The sequence below is a fragment of the Dioscorea cayenensis genome, chromosome 7 (genome assembly GCF_009730915.1).
Source record: "Dioscorea cayenensis subsp. rotundata cultivar TDr96_F1 chromosome 7, TDr96_F1_v2_PseudoChromosome.rev07_lg8_w22 25.fasta, whole genome shotgun sequence".
In the NCBI taxonomy this organism is placed as follows: Eukaryota; Viridiplantae; Streptophyta; class Magnoliopsida; order Dioscoreales; family Dioscoreaceae; genus Dioscorea; species Dioscorea cayenensis.
The window spans coordinates 14256348-14265985 of NC_052477.1; the positions used below are offsets into that span (position 1 = coordinate 14256348).

General features: G+C 41.7%; 1 non-coding gene across 1 annotated transcript; it reads left to right on the forward strand.

Moving 5' to 3' along the window:
- The first annotated feature begins 7621 nt into the window (after positions 1 to 7621).
- LOC120266218 lies at positions 7622 to 7728 on the forward strand. The gene has a single exon (XR_005538059.1). It is a non-coding gene; the product is annotated as a small nucleolar RNA R71 (small nucleolar RNA).
- The last annotated feature ends 1910 nt before the right edge of the window (positions 7729 to 9638 follow it).

Sequence of the window (9638 nt, forward strand, 5' to 3'; positions counted from 1 at the left end):
CGGCCGGCTGTGAATAGTAACCACTACAGTGATTTGCTACAACACCTGCTACATTACTCCGCTAAAACACTCCCAATTCCACACTTTTCATCAAGGCAACATAAACGGGCACACATTTATGATGTAGATCGAAACTCTTCTTCAATCAAAGGCCTCATTGGTAAAGATCTTGTTATCAATGCACAAGTCAGGATACACAAATGTGACTGCCTTCATGCCCCTCTAACTCATTGTAATGACTTGAATACATGGAGGTTGGCACACATTCACATATCTTAGAGCCCCACTTGTGTCTTCGCGTTTGTTCCTTCCAAAATTCCACCAAATAGTGCGTTCACGATCTACGTTTGGCTTCTTTTCTTAATACTTAGCTTCACAACCCTACATGAGCAAAAGAATACAAATACACAAGTATTAGCGCTTAAACCTGATAAAAAAAATGGCTCATCATAAGGAAAAAATAGTTCGCATTCTTAACACACAAGCACTTATCAAAGAGCTATCTCATGGGATGAGTGAAAGCTACTACCCCAGTAGAAAGAGCTACCACCTCGAAAGAGTGAAAGCCACCTTAGCTGCCGTTTTGGAAAGGGATACCTTAGAGGATGTGTGAAGCTACTACCATTCCTTGTCTTTTTTTTTGCACATAAATAAGTCCCTTATACATAGAACTTTGAGGAGTATATGTTGTGTTAATTTGTGTGAGTTCACATATAATAAATGCTTGAGTAGACATATTTTTATATATGTTTTACATGCATTGAGCATCATTTTTACTATGGTTTATGTCTCATATTGTGTATTTGGTGTTCTTTTATGCATATAGGTTGTGAATGCCTTGAAGAGTAAAAAGGAAGCAAAGATGGGCTATAAACACATAATGTTGGGAGTTCTTGTTCAATTCAAGGACCAAGACACGAGAGGAGTTTATAAACGTGGAGATGTGTGCCAACTTCCAAGAAGATTCAAGTCAATTCACTAGTTGGAAGGGCACAAAGGCAGCCACATCTTCATGTTTCTTCTCTTTGTGAAGATTGCAAGACCTCTCAAAGATACATCAATGAAGAAAAGTTTTATAGCCTACCACATGGACGTGTGTCCGGACATGTGGCCTCAAGAAAAGAGTGATTGGACCGCGTTTTTTGTGAAAAGACTGCAGCAAAAGTACTGTAGCAGTACTGTATCAAAATTACTGTTCACGCGCCAGCGTGGAAATTTCACGCGCCCGCGTGAAAATTTTTGCAGCCCACACGGGAGCGTGAGGGCACGTGACAGGCGCGATCTAAGGCCTATAAATAGCCGTTTTGTGCTATTCTTTCTCATCTTTTGTGCGGCTCTTGAGGGGTGAGACGGCTAGGGTTTGGAGAGGAGGTCTTTGCGGCTTTGGACGCGCTTCGTCACCAACTTTGATCGATTCCTCCTCCGTCATAGCATCAAGGAAGCCACCGGTGAACCAAGCTTCGGAGTGGGTCCTTCAAGAAGTCGAAGCTCTCCATCAAGGCCATCAGTTCATATATAAGGGGGTTTATTTCTATGGTTTTAATGTACTTTCATTCATTGATGGTGTGTTTTGTATGTTGCTCCATGGAGAACTAAAACTCTAGAGGGTATTTGGGATTGTGAACCCTAGGATTCTCATCTTTTGTGGATTTGCTTAGTGTTTCTATTTAATCCGAGTTTGATTAAGTTTTAATCTTGTATTCTCATTGCTTGCTTGTTTAATTAATCCTTGTGGTTGATTAGATTTGCATGATTTGTTACTTTGATGTGAGAGAGGTCTCCATTAGAGTTAGAACTTCAAGGTTAAAGAGGGTTGAGAGGGTGAGTCATGAGATAGTGGAGTGTCCCTCTCCCTTCCGATTGAGTGTATTATATCTCCGTTCCTTAAGCTCTATGCAACCATATTTGGTGTGAGGCGTGAGATTGAGAGATTTCTCCACGGGACCTTGTAGGGGGTTAGGATCCTTAGCGGGGAATTAGGGGTTGGATCAATCTTTAGGAATCGGATACAACTCTTGGAATCCCTAGAGTGCTTTGCAGTCATATGTGGTGTGAGGTGTTGAGATTGAGCGATTTCTCCACCGGGACCTCGTGAGGGGACTAGTATCGGTGATCGGGAGGCCGGATCCGATTATATTTGGATTTCCACTACTTAACTTACTCATCATAGAAACACTTTGCTTATTCGGTACCTAATACCTAAATCCTAGGGGGAGCATTGCCCGAATACCCCACTTTTACTGATTGAGATCTCCATCCATTTAACCATTGCATATTCGTCTTCGGTATTCACTTCTTCGCACATTAGATCACCACACCTTTCCATTTATCATTAGGTTAGAAAGCAGAGAAGAAGTTAGTCCTAGTAGCCCTGTTCCCTGTGGATTCGACTACCCACTCACCGGGGTAATTATTACTTCGACACCCGTGCACTTGCGGTTTACACGCATATTCGGACGCGTGTCAACATACTTAAACGATTTCGGGTTTGTTGTCCTTTTTTATTCGAGTTTTTAGCTAGAGCATTGATTTCCGTATTTAGTGTTGAAATTGGCCTTACTCATAGAATGCTTTCCTTGCATGCTTTGGTGAACCTATGGCCGAGCACTTTCAATATCTCTTTCTTCTATGCGTCAATATTTTATTTCTTTGCTTGAGGACAAGCAAAAGCTTATGTGTGGGGGAGTTTGATAAGTGCTTGTGTGTTAAAAATGCGAAGTATTCTTTCCTTATGACGATAATTACTTTTATCATATTTTAGAGCTAATACATGTGTATTTGTGTTCTTTTGCGCATGTAGGGTTGTGAAGCTAAGTATGAAGGAAAGAAGCCAATGTAAATCTTAAATGCTCTATTTGGTGAAACCTTGGAAGGAACAAATACGAAGATACAAGTTGGGTTTAAGGCACGTGAATGTGTGCCAACCTCCTTGTATTCAAACAATTACAATAATTTGGAGGGCTACGCAAGCAGTCATGTTTGCTTATCCCAACTTTTGCAATGGTAGAAAGATCTTCACCAATGAGTCATTTATTGAAGAAGCGATGTGATCTATGGCTTGAACGTGTGCCCATTTATGTTACCTCGATGAAAAGTGGATTCGGGAGTGTGTTTAGCCGGGTAATATAGCAAGTTATTGTAGCAAGTTAATATAGCAGTTACTGTTCACAGTCGCCCAAAAATCAGAATTCCAGAGAATCCATACGGGAGTGTAGAAATTACACAGGCCCGTGTGGAAATTCCATAGGGTCGTGTGGAACATCCACAGGCCCATGTGGATGCTCGATTCCATCCTTATTTAAGTCACGATTTAGCCTGATTTTGGGGATCTTCTTTTGCACCCTTTCTCAATCTTTCACCAATCTTTAGAGGTGCCCGGGGCTAGGTTTTGGAGAGGCTTTGGCAAGGCTATGGATAGGTTTGACAGCCTTCAACAGCGTGTTTCCTTTGGAAGATAGCTATTGGGGAAGCTTTCATCGGTACCGATCTAGCGAGGTGTGCCCTAGGTTTGACGAGGGGACCTTTAGAGAAGAAGAAGCTACTCCACAAGACCATTGACATGAACACAAGGGAGTTTTCATTCATGGATTGCATGTCTTTACTTTTGACTTCATTTTTTATTGTATTTAGCTCCATGGAGAGCTAAACCCTTAGTGGGTGCTTGGGCTTGTAAACCCTATGATGATATTGTTTCTTTGATCTTTTATAATGCTTTAGTTAATTGATGTTTCGAATTGAGTTCCAATCTTGAATGGTTATTGTGCTGATTTTCCCTTAGAGTGACACTAGGGTTGAGAATCTATGTTAGTAATCCTTGAGGATGAATGACACACCATGAGGGTTAGACAAAGCTAGAGTGAAGAAGGTAGAGAGGTTGAGTCGAGAGGTAGCGGAGTGTCCCCTTTTTCCTCCAGTATGATTTATCCTACCTCCTCGTTCCACTTAGTTGTGCAAGCAACAGAGTGAAGCGTTGAAGTAAACTTTAGTATTAGGGGCTTAAGGGCTTTTCGCCTGGAAAAAAGGGTTAGCTATATATATAGGAATATGGTTTATCACTTGGAATCCCCAGAGCCTAAAGCAACCTAGCACAGTGTGAGGTGTCAAGACTATTAGATTTCTTTACCGGGGCATAGTGTAGGGTTAGTCATAGTTGACCTTAAGTTTTGGGACCGTGTGTTTAAGGATCTCCATGACTCATTGGGCATCAGTTAGGAACTATAATGATTGGTCTTGCACTTAAAACAATAATCCTAGAATGAACAATATCCGGGTAGCCCATTTATCGTCAATTGCCTCTCCTATCTTTTACTTGCACCTCCCTTCTGTTTTCTCATTTTCATTTGCACTGATTCTTATTCACATCACTTTTAACTCATCTTCATTCTAGTTAAATAGCAATCTTGGTGTTTCTACTCACTATTCACTGTGGATATGATACCCCACTCACCTGGGATTTATTACTTCGACAACCCCGTGCACTTGCTGGTCACACGCAAAGTGCGTTATCACATCACATAATCAAAAATACACCTTAATATTGTTTCTAACTTCGTTCTAAGCATACAAAAACCATATAAACATAGAAACAAAGCAACATTCATTATTTTAATCTATTAAAATCAAGTGTTGCGAAGAAAAGAAGAAATGAGCATTTACCGACAAGCTGAAGATGAAAATTTTCAAAATCGGCTGGAAAGTCGAGTAAAACTCCTCCAAATCAATGGTATGAGGTCGGGAGAATAATGGAGAGTGTTTTCTAAGTGACTGGAAGTGCAAGAATGAAGAAAACCAAAAATATTTTAAAGGAAACCCACGCCCATCTGACTCCATAAGAGAGACCCACAGGGGCCGACCCACGCCCCTGTGTGCTCTTTGGAAAATAACTGAATGCTTCTGAACATACCCACACGGGCGTGTGAAAATTCTCCACTCTCGTGTGCCTGACCCACAGGGTGGACACATGCCCCTGCGGCTTCTCTGTCTAACCAAGAAAACTCTCTAAGTATAACACACGCTCATGCAGAAATTCCACATGGGCGTGGACCTTCACAGGCCTAGCTCACAGGCGAACCCACACGGCCCTATGTATTCTTAGAATTGAGGAGAGCTATTTTGTAGAGATCCACACGGGCTTTTGGAAATTACCCACGCTCATGTGTTTGTCACAGGATCATCCATAAGGGCAAGTCCATGCTCCTGTGACTCTCGGGATAAAAAAAAATCTCTAAGTGTCTGCAGGAATACACAAGCCCGTGTGGAAATTACCCACGGTCATGTGACCGTCACAAGGTCATTCACTGGGGTGAGTCTACACCCATGTGTCCTCTAGGGATGAGCTCTCAGTAAAGACCCACGGCGTGTGGAAATTTCACACGGCCATGTGTTTTCTCTGGATGACTTAGAAAGAACTGCAGGCTCTACATAAAATCATTGAACATGTAAATACACTCAGAGCCTGCCCTATCATGCGAAATATACCAGGGAAAAGAACACGAAAAACTCGCTCAAACGACCAATAACTTCGCCATACACATTTTAAGCACACAAAAACACCAAATAATCCAAATAAAATCACAACAAAAGCATCAAAAAGATCTAGACACCAACACTCAAAGCCTTATTCATGAAAACACTAAACTAAGAATTAGAAACAGTAAAGAACTTTGGTTGCCTCCTAAGGAGCGCTTGTTTAACATTATATAGCTTGGCGTACCTTGCTTCACCTCACGGGGCCACGTAGATGAAGGTTTACCTCTTACCCATGACCTGAAAACACGGTGAACAAAGTCTCTTGAAGGTAGAGGAGGAGTTATCGAGCTGTTTTCCACATGAGGGTTCGTCACCCTTGATCTATTCTTGTGCATCCTCAACAGACTTGGGGCATTTTTTGTGGCGTCTCCTTGCTGGCTTCATCTTTCAGAGCACCTTCTTCATAATCCCCGGGGTAGATGGTACTTTCTCCTCTAGACCAAGTATCATTACTTCTTCCTCCTCCACTTCTTGGTCTAGTAACCCCTCGTACAGGTCCAGATTCAACATGTCCTGTACATATTCATCAATTAATTCATCAATAGTGTCAAGAAAGTAGAGAGTATCATCAAAGTTATGAGAATGTCGTATGGCTTCGGAGGGGCAGTAGGTCAACTTGTCGTCACCCTCCATTAGTATCAACTCCCTATTGTCCATGTCGATCAATGCCTTGGAAGTGTGCAAGAATGGCCTCCCAAGTATCAAAGGAACATCCACATCCTCATCGACGTCAAACACTTCAAAGTCTACAGAAAATATAGATTTGTCAACTTTGACAAGCACATCTTCAATGATGACTCTCGGATGTCTCACTGTTCGGTCTACCAATTGTAATGTCATCCGAGAGGGCCTAAGATTTCCCAAGCCTAGCTTCTGAAAGAAAGAATATGGCATGGCGTTGATACTAGCCCCTGAATCCGCCAATGTCATTTCTTCATCCACATTGCCAATGTTGAACGGGATGATGAAGCTTCTGGGGTCTTTCTTCTTATTCGGCATATTCTTTTGCAACACGCCAAACAAGAGGCATCTAGGATCACTGATACACTCTCTTCCAACTTAATCTTATTGGTCAAAAGATCTTTCAAGAACTTAGCATACTGAGGCATTTGAGACAATGGCACCACAAAAGGAATGTTGACATGCAATTACTTGAATAGACCCAAGAACTTCTTATATTGCTCATCATTTTGGTCGTTCTTCAATCCTGAAGGATAAGGAATTCTTGGCTTGTAAGGTGGGGGTGCAATCTCCTTCTCCTTGTTTGCTCTTTCCTCAACCTCCACGACCTCGGGTGGTTTAAAATTTTTTTCTCACTTAGAAGCCTACCCTCGACCTCACGACCACTTCTCAAAGAGATCGCCTTCACATATTCTCCTAGATTGGTCTCAGTGTTCCTCGGTAAGCTTCCTTGTGGTCTCTCTGATAGAGACATTGCAATTTGCCCCACTTGATTCTCTAAATTGTACGAGGAAGCGGTGTGGTTGTGAAGTGTAGCCTCGATCAATTAAAACCGCGTATCCGATAATTGCACAAATCTGATCAAGGCTTTCAAGCTTGAAACTCTAGTCTCCAGGTTTGGGTCTTGTTGTTGTTGAAAACCCGGTGGTGATATGGCCTTTTGCTGCCCTTAGTTACTCCATGAGAAATTGGGGTGGTTCCTCTACCCTTGGTTGTAGGTTTTGCTGTAAAGATTACCTTGTACTCTTCCCGAATTACACACAAAGTCTACTTATTCAATCAAGGCTGAAGTAGCAATCGAAATAGTACAATTAGATGGCATATGTAAAACCCCACAACTATCACAACTCGTGATAGTGGCCAACCTCGGTGAAGTCAATATATCCAATTTCTTGCTCAATGCCTCTACTTGGGCTACCAAAGATGTAACCGTATCGATCTCATGGAGTCCGGCCACTTTCTTCCTTTCCCTTGCATTCCATTGGTAGCTATTCATGGTCATTTCTTCTACCAATTGTCAGGCTTCATCAGGGGTTTGCTCTCTATTGTACCTATTACGGTGGTATCTAGAAGTTGTCTCGTACTTGGATTCAACCCGTTGTAAAAAGTTTGAATGATCATCCATTCGGGAAATCCGTGTTGTGGACACTTCCGCAAGAGACTCTTGAATTGCACCAATGTCTCAAATAAGGATTCAAGCTCCATCTGAAAAAATGACTATATCTCATTATGAAGCTTTGCCAACTTTCCCGGAGGAAAATATCTTACAAGGAAAGCTTCGACCATCTCATTCCAAGTCATGATGGATGCTTTTGGCAAGGAATGAAGCCACTGCTTGGCTCTTTCTTTGAGAGAGAATGGGAAAGCCCTCAATCTGATAGCATCATCTGAAAGTTCGTTGATCTTCAGCATATTACAAACTTTCAAGAAGTTTTCGATGTGATTATTTGGATCGTCATCGGCCAAACCATTGAACTGAGCTGACTACTGAATCATCTGGATAAATACCGGCTTTAGCTAGAAATTTGGAGCTGTAATCGGGGGTCACACAATACTAGATTGTGTGCCCAAAACTAAGGGTCTGGCATAGTTAAAACGTGTTCTTTGTTGTTTATTCTACTCTATGATATTGTCTGACCCTTCAACTTCTATTTTAGCTTGATTGGACAGTTCTTGCACAAGTTCTTTACCCCTTCTTAGGAGTGTACGTTCAAGTTCAGGATTACCTTCAAGGAATATTGAAGGGTTACCTTGGGTCATAACCTGGAGCTGCACCAAAAGAAAGAAAACAAATCAGAACGATGATAGAATAAGGAGATGTGAAATAGAATGAATGAATGAATAACTAAGATAGCAAAGTGCAAAGTATCTCTAAACGCCTATTCCCCGGCAACGGTATCAAAAACTTGACACACCCCTTGCGTGTGACCCGCAAGTACACAGGTTTGTCGATGTAATAAATCTCAGGTGAGTGGCTATCGTATCCATAGGGAATAGGGAATAAAAACACCAAGATTGCTACTTAACCAAGCGAAGATGAAACAATGATTGTGTTGATAAGATGTAATGTAAACAAAATAAAAGAGATAAGAAAGAGAGGCACAAATAAGTGAGAGTAAAAGGAATCGATATAAAGTGGGGTACTCAGATATTGTTCCGCATAGGATTATCACTTCAAGTGCAAAACCAACTATTATGCTTCCTAACTAATGCTCAATGAGTCATGGACATCCTAAGATACACGGTCCCAAACCTAAGGTTAACAGTGACTAACTTTACACTATACCCCAGTGGAGAAATCGATCAGTCTCAACACCTCACACTGTGCAAAGTTGCGAGATGCTCTAGGGATTTCAAGTGATAAATCCTATTCCTATATGTATACCTAACCCTTTGGTCTAGAAGAAAGGCTCCTAATCATAATTAAGCCCGGGATACGAAGGATTACTTCAACGCTTCACTCTGTTGCTCGTGCAACTAAGCCCTAATGGAGTTCCACTCTTTGTACTTCACTCTATTGTGATCGCAAAGAACTCTAGGAAATAGAGGTAGGATAAATCACACCAGAGGAGAAAGGGGATACTCTGCTACCTCTCGACTTATCCTCTCGACCCTCCCCAATCTAGCTTTGTCTAATCCTCGTGGTGTGCCACTCTTACCAATGTGAACCTCTCAACCCTAGTGTCACACTAAGGGAGAAATCATTCAACAAGCATTCAATATTGGAACTCAATTAAAACATCAGTTAAAGAAAGCATAATAAAAGGTTAATGAAACAAATACATCCTAGTGTTCACAAATCCAAGTACCCACTAGGGGTTTAGCTCTTCATGGAGCAAGATACAATCAATAGTAAAATCAAAAGTAAAAACAAGTAATCCATAGGAAAACTACCTCGGTAGTCATATCAATGGTCTTGTGGAGTAGTATCATCCTCTCCAAAGGTCTCCTTATCAAGCCTAGGGCACACCTCGCAGGATCGATGCCGAAGAAAGCTCCCCAAATAGCTATCTTCCAAGATAAACGCGATGTTGAAGCCGTAGGACCACTCCAAAAGCCTTGCCAATATCTCTCTAAAGTCTAGCCGCAAGCCTCTCAAGAGTTGGAGAAAAGATGGATAGAAGGATCCTGAAATCGGGCTGAATCGC